The sequence below is a fragment of the Scyliorhinus torazame genome, chromosome 16 (genome assembly GCF_047496885.1).
Source record: "Scyliorhinus torazame isolate Kashiwa2021f chromosome 16, sScyTor2.1, whole genome shotgun sequence".
In the NCBI taxonomy this organism is placed as follows: domain Eukaryota; kingdom Metazoa; phylum Chordata; class Chondrichthyes; order Carcharhiniformes; family Scyliorhinidae; genus Scyliorhinus; species Scyliorhinus torazame.
In genome coordinates this window covers 157369816-157392064 of record NC_092722.1, presented here as the reverse complement: position 1 = coordinate 157392064, position 22249 = coordinate 157369816, and positions in this window count along the sequence as shown.

Genomic DNA, 22249 nt, shown 5'->3' with positions numbered 1-22249 from the left:
GACACAAAACAATTAATTTACGTGTGAAAAGAACAGTGCACTAATCCAACAGGCCCGGAGCTTTTAAAGACTCGAATCATATGTTGGGCTAATTTAAAACTTGCATAAGAAATTACTCGGAATAAAACCATTCATTTTGGAAAGTGCATAATAGTGGTTGTCCCTAGGATTTCTGCTAGTTCATTACACTGAAAGGTTAAGAAGACTTTATTTTTCAGATTCAGTATTTATTTCCCCCCAGTTCAGCTCAACATGGTGCATTTCAAAGCGTAAAAGGAGAGATAAAAAGAATAAGAAGCTTTTCATTCGCTACCACTTAATTTCCTGATTGCCACGCGGATCTCGGTAATGAATGTAATTGCTACCTTTGATGAAAATACCATTATCTAGATCACACATAACATGTGAAACGTTTTTTTAAAAATACAGCCACTGCGATCTCTAATTATGCGTGGACTAAGTGGCATCTTAACAAAAGGAGGACGGTGTTCACAATTACTGCGAATTCAAGCAAGCCAAATTTACACAAAGGAGAGATTAGATTTGCTACACGCTCGACAAAGCCCATTCCCCTGATTAATTTCCGCAAAAGTGAAGCGATTTTCTCGCTTTAAATAGAGCATCCCCGGCTTAGAGCGATCTGGTTGTGAGATGTGACACATCTAGATCGCCTTATTGTGGAAAAAAAGATTGCGAGTTCTGCTTTCTGCTTCTGCATTACACGGAGAAACATTTGTTTCGTCTAAGTCTCTGTTCCTCGACAGTCTGCTTTCAGCTTATCATTTCATCCTATTAATGAGGATATTAGTTACTAAACAAACCCCCAAACCAAATTCTCATTTAAATGGAGCATACCTTGTTTGTAATTAAGAATTAGGAACTGTTTACTGCATTGTTGTTCTGAAAACGGGAACTCAGTTACCACATGTCAATGCAACCTGAAGCCAATGGGGGATATTTGATCCGGGAGGCTTTCTTTAGTCCTTGGCACCGTTTTAGGCTTGTAGAAGTCTAATTACACTATAACTACAAAGCAAAAGTGAAGTCGCCATACTCCCAGATGGCCATAGGTTGGTTTCCCCTTGGGGGGGAGCGAAGAAGACTAGTGGAGATTTAACCTGAGGATTGCCACACCACAGGTGAAGAGAAAGGTTGAGAAGGCAGGCCTTCATGAATAACCTCAGCCGGTAGGGGAATTCAACCTGCACTATGGGCTTTACTCTGCATCACACGCCAGCCAGCCAGCCAACTGAGCTAACACTTTTCCTGCGTTACCTTTGATGAAAATCCCCTTGTGCTGCATTGTCAGAGGTAGCATCTTTTGACGGAGACCCTAAACTGAAGTCTAGTATGTGGCTTTAGAAGAGCCCTTGCTACAAGTTAAAGAGAGTGAGTGTGTTTTGCTGACAAGTTATCTCTGAATCAGCATAAGAGAGCTCACTTTAATCATCATAGAATTTACAGTGCAGAATGAGGCCATTCGGCCCATCGAGTCTGCACCGGCTCTTGGAAAGAGCACCCTACCCAAGGTCAACCCCTCCACCCAACCCCATAACCCAGTAACCCCACCCGACACTAAGGGCAATTTTGGACACTAAGGGCAATTTATCATGGCCAATCCACCTAACCTGCACATCTTTGGCCTAATGTGAGAGGTAGTGGGATCAATGCCCACGTTCTCCACTTTCATTTATGGGCTGCACAATAGCAGTGGTTAGCACTGTTGATTCACAGTGCCAGGATTCCAGGTTCGATTCCCACTTGGGTCACTGTCTGTGTGGGTTTCCTCCCACAAGTCCCAAAAGACGTGCTTGTTAGGTGAATTGGACATTCCAAACTATCTCTCAGTGTACCCGAACAGGTGCTGGAGTGTGGCGACTAGGGGATTTTCGCAGTAACTTCATTGCTGAGGTTAATGTAAGCCTACTTGTGACGCTAATAAAGATTATAAGTACTTAACTCCACCTCAGAATCAATTCAGCCCGTTATTGATTTGCACCAATTCTAAACTTGCAAGTTCTGTAATACTTCAAGCTCTCGCCAGAAGAAAGAATTACTTGAAGCAAGTGCAGACAGGAGAATTATTTTTCTCAGAAAGGTAAGAATTCAGTGCTAAGTTTATATAGGTTTGAACAAATACCTCAGCACTTTTAAGTCTGGCATCACAAGTTATATTCCCAAAAATGGTTTGTCCCCATGAGCTAAACTACTGACTATAGGTTGGTACCATCACTAAGACTACCAGTTTTCACCTTTTGCAATGTTGTTCAACTCCGTTCCTGGCTCAACTCATTTGTTGCTGAAACCCTCACCCATACCTTTGTTACTTCCAGACTTATTTCACCAAGTGATTATTTCGACACGTTCCTGGCCAGCCTACCATGTTCTGCCCTCCGTACGCTCAGGGTCATGCAAAGCTCTGCTGAAAGCGTCCTATGTTGCACTAACCCCCACTCGCCCAACACATTAATGCTCATTGACCTAAATTGCTGACTGGTTAAGCAATGTCTCAATTTTTATAATCTCATTCTTGTTTCCACATCCCTCCATGGCCTCATCGCTCCCTATCTCTGAAATCTCCACAGTCTTCTGAAATCTGTGTTTCTCCACCTCTGACCTCACTGCGTCACTGATTTTAATTGTTTCAGCATGAACAACCATGCCTTCAGTTACAATGGTTCTAAGTTCTAGAATTTCCTCCATAAACTGCTCATCCTCTCTCAACTGATTGAAGATGCTCTTTAAAACGTATCTTTTTGACCAAAACTTTAAGGCCCGAGGATCTTTTGTGGCTCGTGTCCAAATTTTACTTGTTAATGTTCCTGTAAACCACTGGGAGTTTGTTGTTGCTTGGTTTTAGTGTTCTTAACAGTTGGTTTAGGATTTTATTGTTGGGTCACACTGTCTCTATCATAGTAATCTTTTGAAACTATTTTGTATCAGAGTGGAGTAATAAAACTGCAGTTTTAATGCACTAGAAGAATGAGCTTGACGATTGTGCCTTTTACACTCCGATTTTTCATGTCAATGTTTTTTCTGATAATGTTATATCTACTGTTGACCACCTGTGCACAATGTTATGATGCATATGGTAAAAATGTGATTTGTCTCTGCTGGCCATCCTTCTAAAAGCAGCAAGAAAAAAGATTTGACACAATAAGTGAGCCAAGCAGACTGCATTCAATCCTTGACCAAAGATGATTTGACTTAGCTCAGGTGGTGGTAACAGAATTACAACAAATCCAAGGACCTCATTTCTGATTGCATTCAGTGACTCATATCGATATTTGGTGAGAAACGCACTGGTGAGATGTGTCCTGTGACAGAATGGTTTGTTTTTTAATATATTTTTTTATTAGAGTTTTTCCATTTTTTACAAATAACGCAAAAAACCCTCAACTGGTACAGTGCAGCATAAATGGTTCTGTGTACATGAATACAGAAAACTGGAGAACACCAACACAGTTAGTTCAGCTTAATCATTAAATATGGTGCTTCTGATTTATACAAGGAAAAACAATGAATGGATAAGCTTAGAGGATGGGGAGCAGCTAAAAGTTGGGGGGGGGCGGGGGAAGAGGATAAAGCCATGAAAATATAGTAATAGACTATGGTGTGCAGCGAGTTCACGACGGTGCGACATAATTTATGGAAAACAAGTCAGACATCATGGAACCTATAAATCTGAGCTAGAGATCCTGTACTTTTCAGAATGCATTTGATTTAGAAAGGAGTATGCAAGTTAGGAACCATGATAATTTTATACCAATTCTGAATTGAAGATACTTGTCGCTAATCCAGGAGCAAAGGATATTTTTCCATGCTGCAAAAGTTAGGGTATAATACAGCCTTTTTAAAATTTGCGTCAATAATGCTACTATCTGGTAGCCCCGGAATTAGTAATGAAGGATCAAATTTTAAGGCCACACCGAATATCTTCTCAAGCTCTTTAAGTATGCTAGACCAATAGGATTTAATATTAACACAGGACCGCATATAGTGTATGTAATCTCACCCTACTATCTTACACTTTTGGCACAGTGAGGATATAGAATGGTGAAACCTGTTCTCAAGCTTGGTACGATATTCAGACGGTGTAGTATTTTGAACCGAGTCTCCTTTGTTCCATGACAGACTGAACTTTTATTGGCATTTTCCCATATATACCCCAGGTCTCCTCATCAATACTGACTGCAAAGTCTTTCTCCCAAGACCGGAATGTTTCTAATATACTGATGCAGGATCTAGAACATAAAGGTTCTGTAGAAAGCGGGAGTTTTTCCATCGGGGAGACAGGAGCACCAAGATGCATAGTTGGCTTATTAAGGATATATTTTTAAAAAGGAGTATCTTGCGATATCAAATTATTGATATAGTTGTTCAGAAGATGACAAGGAAGCACCACTAAACATGTTGTCCAGCCTATACCCATGGTCCATAGGACCTGGTGGGAAATCCAAATTGCCCTGAATGGGAGAGAGAGCGGAAGTTAATTTTGATCTCCCTTCCAGCTGACGGACTATCCTCCATACATGTTGATAATTATAGGATTTTCACACTTGACAGACCCAACCTTGAAATCCCTGCAGAACAACATATAAGCAGTATGCAGACTGGCTTGCTTCAATGTCAGGCCAAATAGAGGAGGGGCCCTCTCTGACCCGTTTCCTTATGAATCTGAGATGAGAGGCTAATTGATACATTTTAATATATTGCACCCCTAATCTCACTTTTGAACCAGGCAACTAATAGACAAGAGGATTGGCAGCTATCTGTAACGGATTCAATAACCTAGGCAACACATCTTAATGAGTGCTACCCTGCCCAACCACAATATCGGCAAGGAGGATCAACGGTGCAGCTCCCACATAATAAATGCGAGCAACGGGGGGGGGGGGGATGCAAATATCTAGAGGGGGGGGGGGGGTTCCCCATGCAAATATCTATAGGGGAAGGTAACCTCAATACCCAAATAAGTAAACTTAGCAAGTCTTTAAATTCCTTATAAAATTCACATCCAAAACCATTGGGCCCTGGAATCAGTTTGAAACTCTTTCAAGGTAAGAACCACTTCCCCTCCAGAAACATTTGTATTCATGATCAACCTTTGGTCCTTGATAGTTTAAGGGAAGAGAAGAAATGCTTCATACGTGTCAATGCACCCCCAGACTGTTTTATATAGTTTGGCATAAAAGCCTTCAAATGCCTTGTTGATTTCCTCTATTTTAATCATTCTATTATCCTTAGAGTCTAGCACAGAGGGAATAGTGCTAGAGTCGATTTCTTCCTAGTAAGAAAAGCCAGGTGTCTACTTGGTTTGTTTCCAAACTCATAACTTTTGTTTGACAAACTTTAAACTCCTCTCAGCACATGAGTCATCAAAGAGTTCAGCACCGTTCAAATTGCATTAATTTCTTTCAGTAACGAATGATTAGAATTCCTACCATACTCCCTCTCTGTTTCAGCCAGTTTTACTTCCAACCGGTGCAGTAGCTCCAGCATTTTATGCCTTTGTTAGCTGTAAATGAAGTGACTAGCACCCTAGCATACGTCTCACAGATTTCCCAAACGATAGAGGGGCTTATATCAGAGAGGGAATTGCCTGTGTAGAATAAATCAAACTCAGTCTTAAAGTACGAGGTAAAGATATGAACCTCAGACAAAGATGCATTAAATCGCCAGGACCTAAAGCGGGAGAGGCCGCCTTGAGTAAAACCTTTGAGGAAAACAGGTGCATGGTTGGAGATCACAATACTACCTATAAAGCAAGAAGCCACTGAGTGTAGGATTGTTTTTGGCATGAAGAAATAGTCCATTCTAGTCTGACGTTCATAGGGTGCAGGAAAGAAAGTGAACTCTTTTTCTCCACACATCCAAATGCCCCACCTCCTCGCAAATCAATGCTAAGGTCCTTTGTCTGTTGGGGATATCTGGTTACTGGGAGTTTGTCCACCAAGGGGTTACTGTGACAATTGATGTCTCCACTTATGAAGAAATGATCTGATGCAAAATAAGCAAGGTCCACAAAGACTTGAGTAACAAAATCAGGGGAATAATTTGGTGGACCATACAGATTCATTATCGAGACAAATTCCCCATATAAAAGTCCCCTGGCAGTCACATACCTACCCTCTTCCCCTTGTCTTTCATACAGTCCTCCATTTTGAAAGGCACATTTTTTTATTGTCTAACACTGTGCACACCGACTACTGGTCAAGAATGAGGTGAAAAATATCAGCCCCAACCAGTCCTTGTTCAACTTTAAGGGTTCCTTGTCATCAAAATGAGTTTCTTGTAACAAAGTTATGTCAATGTTCACTTTTCTAAGGAAAGACAAAATCTTTTTATTCTTAATCGAATGTTGTACTCCCTGCACATTTCAGGAATACATTTTTAAAGTAGATACCACCATTACTCAATTAGCCAAAGAAAATATAGAATAAGATTTGCGCCCCTTTCGGGCATGCATCAAAACATTCCTTCCCCAACTCCAGTTATACCAGAGGCACCAGTGACACATTATAATGTATTTTTCTCAAATACGAGATCTGCTTGTACCTTTTGCAGGAGCCAGTTAACGATTCTTTAACCCCAAAATGAAAAAAATACAAAACAATTCAGGAAGACATTAGTACCAAATGGATATTCCTCAGCGTATGTGAGGACTTGTAGGGCTGTCCCTACAAACTTTCAATCATTACACACGTGAGTCATTCTCGTCAGAAGTGGAGATAAGATATGCCAGTGTAAGAATGGGTGCCGAAAGCCCTTCCCATATTCTGACCCCACCCATTCGGACCTAAACCACTCACCCATCTCCCGGCAGTGATGCAGCTCATATTTATCATGATTAATGCAAGGAGACCATAAAACATAGACTACCATCATAAATGTATAGATAAGAAGAAGAAAAGGTGAATATCTATCACACAGACCTAGTACCATACCACCTACACAGCTCACCCCTTCGCTGGTAGGAGCATGCTGAAAGGTATTTCCCATTCAAGACAAATGGAGGTCCCTGAAATTCTTAAGGATAAAACATTCATTAAAGTGCCTGACTAGTAGGAGGTCGGGATTGAAGGCACTAGCAACAGCTCCGCTCCCGATGTCCCCGGGAAAATACTCAGGGAGTCCGGTAATAATAGCTTCATTGAGAATTTGGAGACAGTTTCGCCAACATTTCGGGTTGGGGGCAGGGTCAAGGGAAATGCCGATTCGGGAGAACCACCGACTTGAGCCAGGGAAGTGGGATGAAAATTTTCAGAAATGGGAGGAGAAGAGGATTAAGACACTAAAAGATTTGTTTCTTGGGGTCGGTTTGCAGGATTGAAGGAGCTGGGAACCAAGTATGGGCTGGAGCAGGGGGAAATGTTTATAGACACATGCAGCTTTGAGATTTTGCCAGGATGGAGATACAGAGCTTCCTGGGGGAGAGGGCCTCCACATTGCTGGAGGAGGGGCAGTGTCGGCAGTTTACGGGGCTATTTTGGAAGAGGAGAAGGCACCACTGGAAGCGATCAAAGCAAAGTGGGAGGAAGAGTTGGGAGGAGGGGTTCTGGTGTGAGGTGTTCCGGAGAGTGAACGCCTCCACCTCGTGCGCAAGGTTGGGGCTGATACAGCTGAAGGTGGTATATATAGCACACCTCACAAGGGCAAGGATGAGCCGGCTCTTTGAGGAGGTAGAAAATGTGTGAATGCTGCGGGGGACAACCCCGCAAATCACTGTCATGTGAGAGTATCTTTAAGAAATGGGTGTTTATAAATAGGTGTGTATATAAATATCTGTAGTGAGAGTACCTTTAAGAAATGGGTGATTACTACTGCAGTGATGTTAGAGAGTGGGTGGAGCTGGGCTGTATGTCAGCTTTTTACTTTCGTTTTAGGCTGTTTGCTGCAGGATGTGTTTTAGTTTCGTTTTCAGAGCTAGAGAGCTGCAGTCACAGCCAGAAGGGGTATTAGTCTCTCTCTGTAATCTAAAAACTGTAAATTGATCCTTTGGTGATTTAAAACTAATAACTGCTCTCACTAGTGACTTTAACCTGATGTGCTTCTGTTAAAGGTTATGTTTTTAAGTCTTATGGATGTTAAAAGGAAAGCTTAAAGGATTACTTAGTGTTGTAGTCTTTGGGGGTTGTATTTGAATTAATGGTTGCTAAGATGTTCACTGTATGTTTTAAAAAGGTTAACTTGAGTTCATAGAATAAACATTGTTTTGCTTTAAAAAATACTTTACCATTTCTGCTGTACCACACCTGTAGAGTGGGCCTTGTGCTCCACATACCACAATCTATTGAAAGTTGTGGGTCAGGTGAACTCCGTGATACACTTTGGGGTTCTCTAAACCCTGGCCCAAAGCAAAGTGGGAGGATGAGTTGGGAGAGGGTATGGAGGAGGGGTTCTGGTGTGAGGTGCTCCGGAGAGTGACCGCCTCCACCTCGTGCGCAAGGTTGGGGCTAATACAGTTGAAGGTGGTATATAGAGCACACCTAACAAGGGCGAGGATGAGCCAGCTCTTTGAGGGGATAAAAGATGTGTGTGAACGTTGCAGGGGGGGGGGGGGGGACCCCGGGGGGGGGGGGGGGGGGGGGGAGACACCCCGCAAATCATGTTCATATGTTTCGTCCTGTCCAAAGCTGGAGGATTGCTGGAAGGAGGTTTTTAGGGTAATCTCTAAAGTGGTGCACGTAAAACTGGACCCGAGCCCTCGGGAGGCCATATTCGGGGTGTCGGGATGAAACGGGTGCGGAGGCAGATGTTGTAGCCTTCGCCTCGTTGATCGCCCGAAGGCGGATCCTGTTGGGATGGAGAGCAACCTCTCCACCTTGTGCCCTGGCTTGGCGGGGGGGATCTGTTGGAATTCTTGACTCTTGAGAAGCTTAAGTTTGAACTGACGGGAAGGATGGATGGGTTCTACAAGTCATGGGCATTATTCATTATGTACTTTCAAGAATTGGATAACATCGAACATTAGTTGGGGGAAGGGAACTGTATGTGTTAATGGTGACTATGGGTGATTCCTGATTCCTTTTTGTTATTTGTTTATGTTAACATGCGGGCAGTTGTTTGGGGGTTGGTAGGAGAATGGGATTGTTGTTGTTAATATGGGGATTGACATTTTGTTCGTTAGTGCTTATTGTTTATTGTTGGTGGGTGTAAATTTGGGAGAAAATGTGAAAAAGGAGAATAAAAATATATATTTTTTAAAAGTGCCTGACTACCAATATGATAAATAGAATCATAGAATTTACAGTGCAGAAGGAGGCCATTCGGCCCATTGAGTCTTCACCGGCACTTGGAAAGAGCACCATACTGAAGCCCACGCCTTCACCCTATCCCCGTAACCCCAATTAACCTTTTTGGACACTAAGAGCAATTTAGCATGGCCAATCCACCTAATCTGCACTAATAGCAACATAAGATCAGGCAGAAAAAATAATAACAAGGTAAAGAGTCCGGAGTTTACAGTGAACTGCAAATTGTTACTCCAGATTATTGCCTTCCACGGAATTACATAGATACATAGAAGATAGGAGCAGGGGAGGCCTTTTGGCCCTTCGAGCCTGCTCCGCCATTCATCACGATCATGGCTGATCATCCAACTCAATAGCCTAATCCTGCTTCCTCCCTGTAGCCTTCGATCCCATTCTCCCCAAGTCCTATATCCAGCTGCCTCTTGAATATATTCAAAGTTTTAGCATCAACTACTTCCTGTGGAAATGAATTCCACAGGCTCACCACTCTTTGTGTGAAGAAATGTCTTCTTATACCTGTCCAAAATGGTTTACCCTGAATCCTTAGATTGTGACCCCTGGTTCTGGACACACCCATCATTGGTAACATCTACCCTGTCTAGTCCTGTTAAAATTTTATGAGTCTCTATGAGATCCCCTCTCATTCTTCTGAACTCCAGTGGGAACTGTCGTGTTGGGTGTTCAGCTATACAAACGAACCAACACGGTTGTAGATGATACAACTCTGTGTTATTATTCTTGATAACAACAACTGTTAACTTCTGGCTGTGGTTCGTACTTTACCAGTTAACCTGTGGACCCAGCCCTAGCACTATCTTAGAGAGGCACTCAGCTGTATGTCTGAGTGGCACGCTGTGAGCTCTGTGCTCTGAGCTATCTCCTGCTGGAATGAGCGGGAACTGTGGTGTTCCCTGTTTTATAGTGCGTGTGCTCTCACTGGTGATTGGCTGTGATGTTGCATGTGTGTTGATTGGTCCGTTGGTCTGTCCATCAGTGTGTGTGTGTGTTTGCACCATGATAAGTTTATATGAATATCATGACAGGAACAATCCCAACCTAATCAATCTCTCCTCATATGACAGTCACCAACGCGTAGCCAGAATTCACAAAAGCCAAGGCATTAGCCAGATTTACAAATGTCTTTACAGATTTGTCATATATTACCCTCAGTGTAGTAAGATAAAGCAGGGCATAATTCACTCCAACAGCCTTGTGTTGTTTTCTAACTTCACTGAAGCCTTTATGCTTCTGTTGCGTCACCGCCGAGAAATCTTGGAAGAAAGAGACCTTCGCCCCCTCATAGAGCAAGGCCCCATCATGCCTTACTGCTTCCAGTATTCTTCTCCAAAGTGATGAAAACGAATAATTACGGGCCGGGGAAGCTGATTGTCCCTGGACCTCAAAGACAGGATACGATGCGCCCTTTCTAACTTGATGGGCCCAGCTTTCCTGTCCGGCTTAAGAAAACCTATTCTCAAAAAATTTAAGAGGGAGCTTACCCTCAACTCCTTCAGGCAAACCAATGACCGTTTTGGGCCCCGTATCTGAGGAAGGATGTGCTAGTCTTGGAAAGGGTCCAGAGGAGGTTCACAAAAATGATCCCTGGAATAAACTTGTCGTTTGAGGAACGGTTGAGGACACTGGGTCTGTGCTCGTTGGAGTTTAGAAGGATGAGGGGGATCTTATTGAAACTTAACAGGATACTGCGAGGCCTGGGTAGAGTGGGCATGGAGAGGATGTTTCCACTTGTAGGAGAAACTAGAACCAGAGGACACCTTCTCAGACTAAAGGAACGATCCTTTAAAACTGAGATGAGGAATTTCTTCAACCAGAGGGTGGTGAATCTGTGCAACTCTTTGCCGCAGAAGGCTGTGGAGGCCAATTCACTGAGTGTCTTTAAGACAGAGACAGATAGGTTCTTGATCGATAAGGGGAATCAGGGGTTATGGGGAGAAGGCAGGAGAATGGGGATGAGAAAATATCAGCCATGATTGAATGGCGGAGCAGACTCGATGGGCCGCGTGGCCTAATTCTGCTCCTCTGTCTTAAGGTCTTATGGACCAGGACATTTTTCTTCCAGCCTCGCTTCTCCCGATCATCCAGGATTTCTGACTTACCATGTCCCAGGATTTTCCCAGGATAGCAAGCGAGCCTCAACTGAGGGAGTTACATATTTTTTTTGGTAAACATTTTATTGAGGTATTTTTGGTTTTACAACAACAATAAAATAAACAATGTACATGAATCTATAAACATAGTGCAAAAGCCGTCTCCCTCCCTTACAGGTCCCACCTTTATTAACCCCCTACTCTAAGCTAAACTAACCCCCCTCCCTTTCTGCTGACGATTAATTTTCCGCAAAGAAGTCGACGAACGGTTGCCACCTCTGGGCGAACCCTAACATTGACCCTCTCATGGCGAACTTAATTTTCTCCAGACAGAGAAAGCTAGTCATGTCAGATAGCCAGGTCTCCGACTTCGGGGGCTTTAAGTCCCTCCAAGCGAATAGTATCCATCTCTGGGCTACAGGGAAGCGAAGGCCAGAATGTCTGCCTCTTTCTCCTCCTGGATTCCCGGATCTTCCGACACCCTGAAAATCACCATCTCTGGACTCGGTGCCACCCTTGTTTTTAACACCGTGGACAGGACATCTGCAAACCCCTGCCAAAATCCCCTAAGCTTCGGACATGTCCAGAACATGTGGACATGGTTCGCTGGCCCTCCTGCACATTTTGCACATCTGTCTTCCACCCCAAAGAAACTGCTCATCCGGGCCACTGTCATGTGAGCCCGATGAACGACCTTGAATTGTATCAGGCTGAGCCTGGCACATGTTGTGGACGCTTTGACTCTACTCAACGCTTCTGCCCATAGACCATCCTCAATCTCTCCTCCCAACTCCTCCTCCCACTTGTGCTTCAGCTTCTCAGTCTGCGTCTCCCTTCTCCTACCCACCCTCTGGAAACTACCCTGTCCTGAATCCCCCTTGGTGGTAGGACCGGGAAGGTTGAAACCTGTCTACGTAGGAAGTCCCGCACCTGCAGGTACCTGAATTTGTTTCCCCTCGCCAATCCAAACTTTTCCTCCAGCGCCCTCAAACTCGGAAAGCTCACCTCCATAAACATATCCCCCATCCTCTCAATCCCTGCTCTCCGCCATCTCTGGAAACCCCCATCCTTACTTCCCGGGGCAAACCGGTGATTATTACAGATTGGAGACCAAACCGATGCTCCATCTGCTCCCACATGCCTTCTCCATTGCCCCCAGACTCTCAGGGCCGCCACCACCATGGGGCTGGTGGAGTACCGTGCCGACGGGAACTCAGAGGTGCAGATACCAAAGCCCTACAACTGGTGCCCTTGCATGAAGCCACCTCCATACGCTCCCATGCCAACCCTCCCCCACCACCCACTTCCTGATCTTGGCTATAGTCGCCGCCCAGCAATAGTTACTAAAATTTGGCAGCGCCAGCCCGCCCTCTCCCCGACTCCGCTCAAGCATTACCTTCCTTACTCGTGGGTTCTTGCCCGCCCAAACAAAGCCAGTGATCACTTTGTTGACCCGTTTCAAAAAGGACCGCAGAATAAAGATGGGGAGACACTGAAATACAAACAGGAATCTTGGGAGGATCGTCATCTTCACCGTCTGCACCCTCCCAGCTAGTGACAACGGAAGCGCATCCCTTCTCCGAAAATCGCCTTCATTTGTTCTACTAGTCGGAATAGATTAAATTTATGCAGCCGGTCCCATTCCCATGCCACTTGGATGCCTAGATACCTAAAGCTTCCCCCTACTAATCGAAGCAGCAGCTCCCCCAATCGCCTCTCCTGTCCCCTTGCCTGGACCGCAAACATTTCATTTTTCCCCACATTTAGCTTATACCCTGAAAACCGGCCAAATTCCGCTAGAATCCTCATGATTTCGTCCATGCCCTCTATTGGGTCCGATACATACAGAAGCAGGTCATCTGCATAAAGCGAGACTCTGTGCTCCACCACCCCCCCTCCCCGGACCAGCCCCTTCCAGCCCCTTGAAGCTCTCAGAGCAATTGCCAGCGGCTCTATAGCTAGTGCGAACAACAGTGGGGAGAGAGGGCATCCCTGTCTCGTCCCCCGGTGCAGTCTAAAATAATCCGATGTTGTCCGTACGCTCGCCACAGGAGTCTGATACAGCAACCTGACCCAGTCAATAAAGCCCCGCCCAAATCCGAACCATCCCAGTACCTCCCACAGATATTCCCATTCTACTCGATCAATGGCCTTCTCTGTGTCCATTGCGACCACTACCTCCACCTCCCTACATTCCGGGTGCATCATGGTCACGTTTAATAGCCTTCTTATATTGGCTACAAACTGCCTACCCTTAACAAACCCCGTCTGGTCCTCCCCAATAATGTCTGGAACACAATTCGCAATCCTGGAGGACACCATTTTGGCCAGCAGTTTGGGGTCCACATTCAACAAGGATATCGGCCTGTAGGACCCACACAGCTCCAGGTTCTTGTCCCGCTTAAGGATCGGCGAAATCGTGGCCTGGGACATCGTCGGGGGCAGCACCCGTCTCTCCCTTGCCTCATTGAACGTCCACATCAAAAACGGTCCCATATCCCAGAGAACCTTTTAGAGAACTCCACTGGGTACCCGTCTGGCCCTGGGGCTTTACCCGACTGTATGGCCTTCAGACCCTCCACTATCTCTTCCAACCCGATCGGGGCCCCCAGCCCTTCTACCAGCTCCCCGTCCACCTTTGGGAAGTTCAGCCCACCTAAGAAGTGTCTCACCCCTCCAGCCCTGTTGGGGGTTCCGATCCATACAGCCTACTGTAAAAATCCTTAAACGCCTTATTCACCCCTGCTGAATCTCCAACCAGGTTCCCATCTCCATCATTTACTTTCCCTGTCTCCCTGGATGCCTCCCTCTTTCTAAGCTGCTGTGCAAGCATTCTGCTGGCCTTCTCTCCATACTCCTAGATCGCCCCCCCTCGCCTTTCTCAGCTGCTCCACCGCCCTCCCTGTGGTTAACAAACCGAACTCCGCCTGTAGCCTCTGCCGTTCCCTTAAAAGCCCTGCCTCTGGGGTCTCCGCATACCTCCTATCGATTTGTAGTATCTCCTTTACCAGTCGGTCCGTCTCTGCCCTGTCTACCTTCTCCCTGTGGGCCCGTATTGAGAAGCCTTCAGTGCTTCCCAGACCACCGCTGCTGAAATTTCCCCCGTGTCGTTGACATGTAGGTAGTTCTGAATACATTTCCTCAGCCGCTCACACACCCCTTCGTCATCTAAAAGTCCCACATCTAACCTCCATTGCAGGCGCTGGTTACTGTCTTTACTAACCTGCAGGTCAACCCAGTGCGGAGCATGGTCTGAGATTGTGATCGCCGAGTACCCCGTGTCCACCACCCCTGCCAGTAAGGCCCTCCTCAAAATAAAGAAATCAATCCGGGAGTACACTTTATGCACGTGTGAGTAGAAGGAGAACTCCTTCACCCTCGGCTGCCCAAATCTCAATGGATCCACCCCCCCCCCACCATCTGCTCCATGAACCCTTTTAGTTCCTTTGCCATTGCTGGCACCCTGTCCGTTTTTGAGCTTGACGGGTCCAGGCCAGGGTCAATAAATGTTGAAGTCCCCTCCCATGACCAACTTGTGCGAGTCCAGGTCCGGTATCTTGCCCAGCATCCTCTTTATGAACTCCACATCGTCCCAATTTGGCGCATACACATTTACTAATACCACCTGCACCCTCTCCAGTTTCCCACTAACCATAATGTACCGACCTCCTACATCCAAAACTATTCTACCCGCCTCAAACACCACCCGCATATTGATCAGGATCGCGACCCCTCCCTAGTCTTTGAATCTAGTCCCGAGTGAAAGACATGACTGACCCAGCCTTTCCTCAATCTAATCTGGTCAGCTACTCTAAGGTGCGTCTCCTGCAACATTACCACGTCCGCCTTCAGATGCGCGAACACGCGTGCTCTCTTGACCGGCCCATTTAGCCCTCGTACATTCCAGGTGATCAGCCTAGTTGGGGGGGCTCATTGCCCCCCCCCCCCTTCACCGATCAGCCATCCTCTTTTTTGGGCCTGCCTCCAGCACGTGATCCACGTCTCCACCAGCCCGCCCCCAGGCAGCCTGCGCCCCCAACATCCTCTCTGTCCCTTAGCACAAGTCCCTCCCTCGTCAGCAGATTATTTTCCTCCCCCCCCCCCCCCCCCAGTAACAACACAATATAACTCAACCCTTTTAGTAAACCTAACATATGCACACCCCCCACTATGCTTCGGTGAGCTAGCCCGCCCAGCTATATTGGTGCCCCCCACCCCTGTCATTGAAAAGTCTCCCATCTATTGTTCCCTCTCCCCTCACCGCTCATACATACATATCCTATTGACAAACAATCCCAACACAATTGCCCGACAGAAAAAAACAGGAAGAAAAAAAAAGCTAACAAAGATCAAATAAGAGATCCAAAATCTAAACAAGCACACCTCCATCCCCCAACAGTGCAAATGTAAACCTTAACTCACTCATCTCTGCAACTGGCCCCAAATCAGTACCGAAGACATTACAAACAGCATCCACAAAATGAAAAACGAGAAACGTTTTAAAAAAAACATGAACGTTGCAGCAAAGTTCAAAAATTCTCAGTCCACCACCAGTCCTTTCCTTTTCGCGAAGTCCAGCGCATCCTTAGGCGACTCGAAATAAAAGTGCTGTTCCTCGTACATGACCCAGAGACGGGCCGGATACAACAGTCCAAACTTCAACTTTTTCTCAAAAAGGGTCAACCTGATCTGGTTAAAGCCCGCTCTTATCCTGGCCACCTCCGCACTCAGGTCTTGGTAGATCCGCAGGATACTGTTGTCCCATTTGCAGCTCCGTATCTGCTTGGCCCACTGTAGAATGTGCTCCTTATCCAAGTACCTATGGAATCTCACCACCATTGCCCTCAGGGGGTCTCCCATTCGCGGCTTCCTCGCGAGTGCTCTGTGAGCTCTGTCCACCTCCAAGGGTTGGGAGAAAGCCCCATCCCCCAGCAGCTTCTCAAACATGTCAGCGATGTATGCCCCAGCGTCCGCTCCTTAGAACCACTCCGGGAGCCCACGATTCTCATGTTCTGCCGGCGGGATCTATTCTCTAGGTCCTCCACCTTCTCCAGGAGCTTTTTCTGCTGGTCTCTCAGCAACCCCACCTCCAACTCCACCGTGGTTTGATGTTCCTCCTGGTAAGCCAGCGCCTTCTCTACTTTCTGGATCGCCCGATCTTGGGCATCCAATCTAAGTTCCATCCGCTCAATTGACTCTTTTATCAGGTCCAAGCAGTCCCGTTTCTGCTTAGCGAAGCCTTCCTGAATAACTTGCATCAGCTGCTTCACTGACCGCTGGGTCGCCGAGCCAGAGGTCCGGCCCTCCGCCATGCTGTCTCCCCCTGCAGCTTCAGCCCAAGCCTTCTCTGTCTTTCTGTTTCTGCCTTTGCGAGCATATCTCATCCTCCTCTCCATGCACCGATGTGGGAATTCAGTACACAATTGCCTCTGTCATCAATTTTTCAATTCAAGTCCGGTAGAAAATCAGGGGAAAATGTCCAAAAGTCCGACCCGAGCGGGAGCTCCCAGATGTGCGACTTACTCCTTCATAGCCGCCACCGGAAGTCCGGAGTTACATTTTCAACAGTAAGGATTCTCTCCTCTGTTTCACTGAGCCTCTTACTAGTATTCTGCAGTTCAACCTCATGAGCACTGATATTCTGTGCCAACAAGCAGAGTTTATCGTCAATGACTTTAAGAATATTAGCAGTCATCATCTGTAATGCCTTTGAATGTGCCAGATCGAGGATCAAGTCGCCATTTTGAGGAGTCGGCTCCACCCCAGTTGCTTCTGATTGCTCTCTTGTCGACAATTTTCTTAGGATTCCTCAACATTTTGTCACCAACGCTTAGCCAGAAATCTTCCTGGGGAACACTATAGCGTATTCGCTCCCGAAGTAGGGAAATGTGGGCTGTGTAAGCACGATAAATGAGAGGATTAAAGGATTGTCGCGCCAGAGCAGACAGAAACGCTATTCCAGTGCTTGCATCACGTGACCCTGCCCCAGAATGGTTTGTTTATACTCGCTGTTCACATATGATGAACACTCAATAGCTCAACAAGGACTCAATGGATGGAACATTCAACTTTGTCAAGAACGTAAACAGGCACGATCTGATTGCCTATTCCATCTGGTTGCTTCCACATAGCCACTAGAAAGGAAAATCGGGTAGTGGGGATTAACAGGTGAGTGACCTGAAATTCCATCGAATGTCTTCAGGAAAAGGATAAATGAAAGCGCAGAGAATTAGGAGAAACAAAGTTTGCCATGCACTATTTTCATTCATTAAAGCCCCTAAAATCTAGCGATAATGACAATTGTAGCAGCCCGGCATTCCAGTCATTACTTTTGATTATACTGCCTGAATGCTTTACTTCTTGGTTCAACAGGGCTCAGTACAGCAGCATTCGAAATCTTTATATTATCCTGTGTCCCTATCAGGAAACATCAGGACTGCAAGCCAAAATTTGGCCTGTAGCCAAACAATTCACAAAAGAACCTGGCTGTCCAATAAAAAAGGTGAGACATACTGCACCTTAGTGCTTTGACAGAGGAACACAATGAGATAAATGACAGTGTAAACTCTGAGGCAGCTAAAGAAAATTGGAAATACAGAAGTGGTGCCAGCTAAAGACTGGCAGAAAGGTTTATTTTCTAAAGCTGTAACTTCTTATATTATTTTCTTTAGTAAATGCCACAGTGATATAAAAAGCTATTTTGACAATTTGCATAATTTTAAATATTTATTTCCAATCCGCTCTAAAATGATGTGCTAGTCTCTGCCTGAATAGCAACTTGCGGTGAAGCATCTCATGATCTAATAGACCTCAGTTCAAAAACATCTTTTTCCCTTCCTCCTTTCAGAGAGAATCCATCCTCTCTGTCCCCTTGCTTCCAATTCAGCCACAAGTGGATATTATCTTTCACTGTTCACCCAATATAAAGTCCCCATGTTTCACTTATCCATTTATCGTTGCTCCTCAGCGCCATTCCTATTCATCACACTGCTACCATTTCTTTCAGCTCTCCTGTAAATGCTGGGCCCCAAGTCCATTTCATTCCTCAGCCCTCTCTTGTCCTCCCTCTCCCGATGGTGTACCTGAGCGCAGATGTCCAGACTCCCTTTCTGCAGTGTCCCTCTTTTCCTCAAACCATTTTTCAGTCTCCCTCTCTCCAGCAAGTTCCCCTCCCCAACCACCATTCCCAAGTCCCCCTCTCTCGAACTGATCACCAGTCCCAGTCTCCCTCTGCCCCTACACCCAGTTTTGTGTCATTTTCTTACCCAACCCTGATCCTCATCCTCTAATCACCCCCAGTCACCTATTCTTTCTCACCCCTTTGAACTGTCAACCCTCCCTCTAGTCCCTGTTAACCCTAGCCTCACACTTCAACAGTTCTGTCTCTCTCTAACCAGCCCCCCTTCACCAACTCCCATCAATCCCATTTCTTGCCATCCCTTTCCGTCAATCACCACAGTGAGGATAAGGAGTCATTAAACATGCCAGAATTAAAGGCACCAGCTGCTCCGAGAATGTCTTATACATTTCAATATAAAAGCCATCTAGACCAGGTGTTTGCCAGTCTGCATCAAACCAATAAATTTTATGATTTTATCTGAGTTTAACAGAGATTCTAACTCATCGCTCCTATCCACCTCCACAGTTAGGATGGATAGGCTTTCCAAAAGTCAGTTATGACCAATCCCTTGGCCGGATGCTCCGATCTATAAAGATTGCGATAGAATGATTCAAAAGCCTCTTTAACCAGAGGGGCAGAAACCAGGCTATCACTCGAATTGCATATCTGTAACATTTCCCAGGAGACCGCCTGCAACCTAAGCTGGCGAACCAAAGGTGACTGGCCTTCTTCCTGTAATCATCAAACATACCCCTTGAGCGTCGCAGCTGGCCCACTGCTCTGCCTGTCAATAATATCTCAAATTGTGTTTGCAGCTTTTTCCTACTTGCCATCAACTCCAGGGTAGGGTCAAGTGAGTACTGGTGGCCCACATCACGAATGGAGTCCACCAGCCTCTGCTGCTCCACCCTTGCTGTCTTCACCAAATGCACTTTATAGGAGATACTTTTTCCCTTGAGGACCACCTTAAGGACCTCCCACGGCATGGAAGGTGAGATTGATTTAGTGTTATTAAATTTTATATAAAACCTCAATGGCAGTGGCCATGCGTTCACAACATTTCTTATCTGCTGGTAATGTTGTGTCCAACCTCCATTGCGGACATTGGGGGGGAACCTGATTTTAGTGCCAAATCAACAAAGTACAAGGCAAGGTCCGAAATCACAATTGCTGAGTACTCAGAAGGAAGGAGACCCATCTTCCACAAACAAAATCAATCCGTGAATATACCTGATGAATATACGGGGAAAACAAAACATCTTTATCACCTGGGTGCAAAATCCACCAAGGATCTACCGCCTATCTGGCCACCCATGAAGGAGTCAGATATTTGGGCTTGGACTGTTGCAGTCTAGGGTCCAGGACACAGTTTAGATGCCCACCCAAAATTAACTAAGTCGGGGGAGGGGGGGGAGATTATTAATAAAATTTGTATTGTCCCAGTTCGGAGCGTGGGTATTAACCATAACCATCAGAGTGCCCACAGAGAGCCAGAGACAATAACATGTCTGCCGTCGGCGTTGGCCAAAATCTTACAGGCAGAAATTTGAACCCTTTTTTTCATTAATATTTCCGCACCCCTGGCCCTACCATCGAAACTGAAAGACGTCCGACCCACTCCTTCCATAGCCTTATCTGGTCCCTGACTAGCAAATGAGTCTCTTGCAAAAACATCACATTGGAGTTAAGGTGAGCAAATACTCTTGATGTTTTCACTGGGTCATTCAACCCCCTAATGTTCCAGGTGACCAAGCTGTAGCCACCTAAGTTGGCCACTTCCCGACTTAAAATGGAGAACCGCAAAGGCTGAAGGGAAATTCAGCCAACACAGGCAAAAACTAGCAGGCGCAAGTTACTGTGTATTAGACTCTGCAAAAACCCAGACAGTATCGATACAAGCAGCCATCTCCATAGTAATGTAGCAGCCATCTACATAGTAATGAGCGATCCCCGGAAACAATCGAAACATTTTAAGGTAAACAAGGCCAAGCCAGACTCCTCGGCGCCAGCAGGAGCCAACACAAAAGAGGTTAACGGACACTTAAAGACCGCCCAACGATCAGGGAACAGCTCCAGTATTGGAGAAATCGAACCAAGCGATTGGAACGAAGTCCAATCACTTGAAACCAAGTACGGGGTCCGCCCTGAAGGGCGGGAAGCTCCTGGGGACTATAAAGTAAAGCCCCCAAGTTCAAATCGTCCTTCTTGACAGGGTCATTCAGCAACGCGAAGCAACCCTTGACAGTGACCTGTCCGGCGGCCTCCAAAGAAGTAAGTCTCAAGTCAACGCTAGCTACGAGATAGGCGCACCTAGCTACCAGTCTATACCAGCTTTTGAATCCTGCAGTTTCAGAACCCGAACGAAAGGCCATTTGTTCCTCTGACCTGGTGGGCCAGTCCGAAGCTAAGTATAGGCCTGTTAGTTATAGAAATAGCCTAGAAAGTAGAGTTTATGCATGAGTAGCGATTTACTGTGTATAATAAATGTGTATTGATTTCATCTTACTAATTATAAGTTGAGTTATTGATCATTACTTGAACTTGAACCTCGTGGCGGTATCATAAAGATACCTGGCGACTCTAGAACAAAGTTTATAAAACAGCCAATTGAACCAACCAAAAGTTAGCAACAAAGCAAACTGGGAGACTCACACCCACCTCAATCCGGAGTCAGCCATTTCCACCAAAAAAAATTACCAAAACGAAACTTAAAGGTTTCGGCAAGCAGACAATTCCAAGATGGCCACCAAACCAAATCAAAAGACTGAATAAAGAAAAATCTTCAGACACCATTAGCAAACTACATTAGTATCTTTGAAGCATCTCTATTTATAGCAAACTGAAAGGATGATCCTTTAAAACAGATGAGGAGGAATTTCTTCAGCCAGAGGGTGGCAAATCTGTGGAACACGTTGCCACAGAAGATTGTGGAGGCCAAGTCACTGAGTAGCTTTAAGATAGAGTTGGATGCGTTCTTGGTCAATAAGGGAGTCGGGTTATGGGGATGAGAAACATTTCAGCCATGATTGTATGGTGGAGCAGACCCGATGGGCCGAATGACTTAATTCTGCTCCTATGGGTAGGATTCTCCGGCAGCGCCCGCCCAGCAACCGGAGAATCCCACCCAAGGTCAGTGGACTTTTCCATTTTCCACGTCTCGCCCCAGGCGATCTTGCAGCGGGCGGGACGGAAGAATCCAGCCCTATGTCATATGCTCCAAAACCTTATTACACTTCATTCAACAAAGCTTAACTCTGTCAAAGCTTTTTACACTGAGTATAACACATAAGAAGTATAAGTTCATGTCAATTCAGTGATTTGAAATTGATTTCCACTTAAAAAGCACACCTTGTGGAGGAACAGGAAATTATTGAGAGCAATTTCTGGATTTTTGCATTTATCTATGTCTAGGTGGACACCAGACATCACTGTCAGTTTCGCAGAATACTTAAAGCAATTGCTAACAGTTTTACTGCCATTGCAACTGCACAGTTTGGAAGAATAAAGCACATGTTTCAGTGTACATCTAATTGACCTTACCTCAATCCCAAATTTAACAAATTAATAAATAATTATAACGCTTTGAATGGATTCATGTTTTTCTGATTCAGTGATTACTACTCAGCAAAAGCCTCAAGCTTGGATGGAATCTCACCAGATCACTACTGACAACAACTTGGCCCAGATCATCTGGTATCCGTCAGACACAGGACAGCACGGTAGCATAGTGGTTAGCACAGTTGTTCACAGCTCCAGGGTCCCAGCTT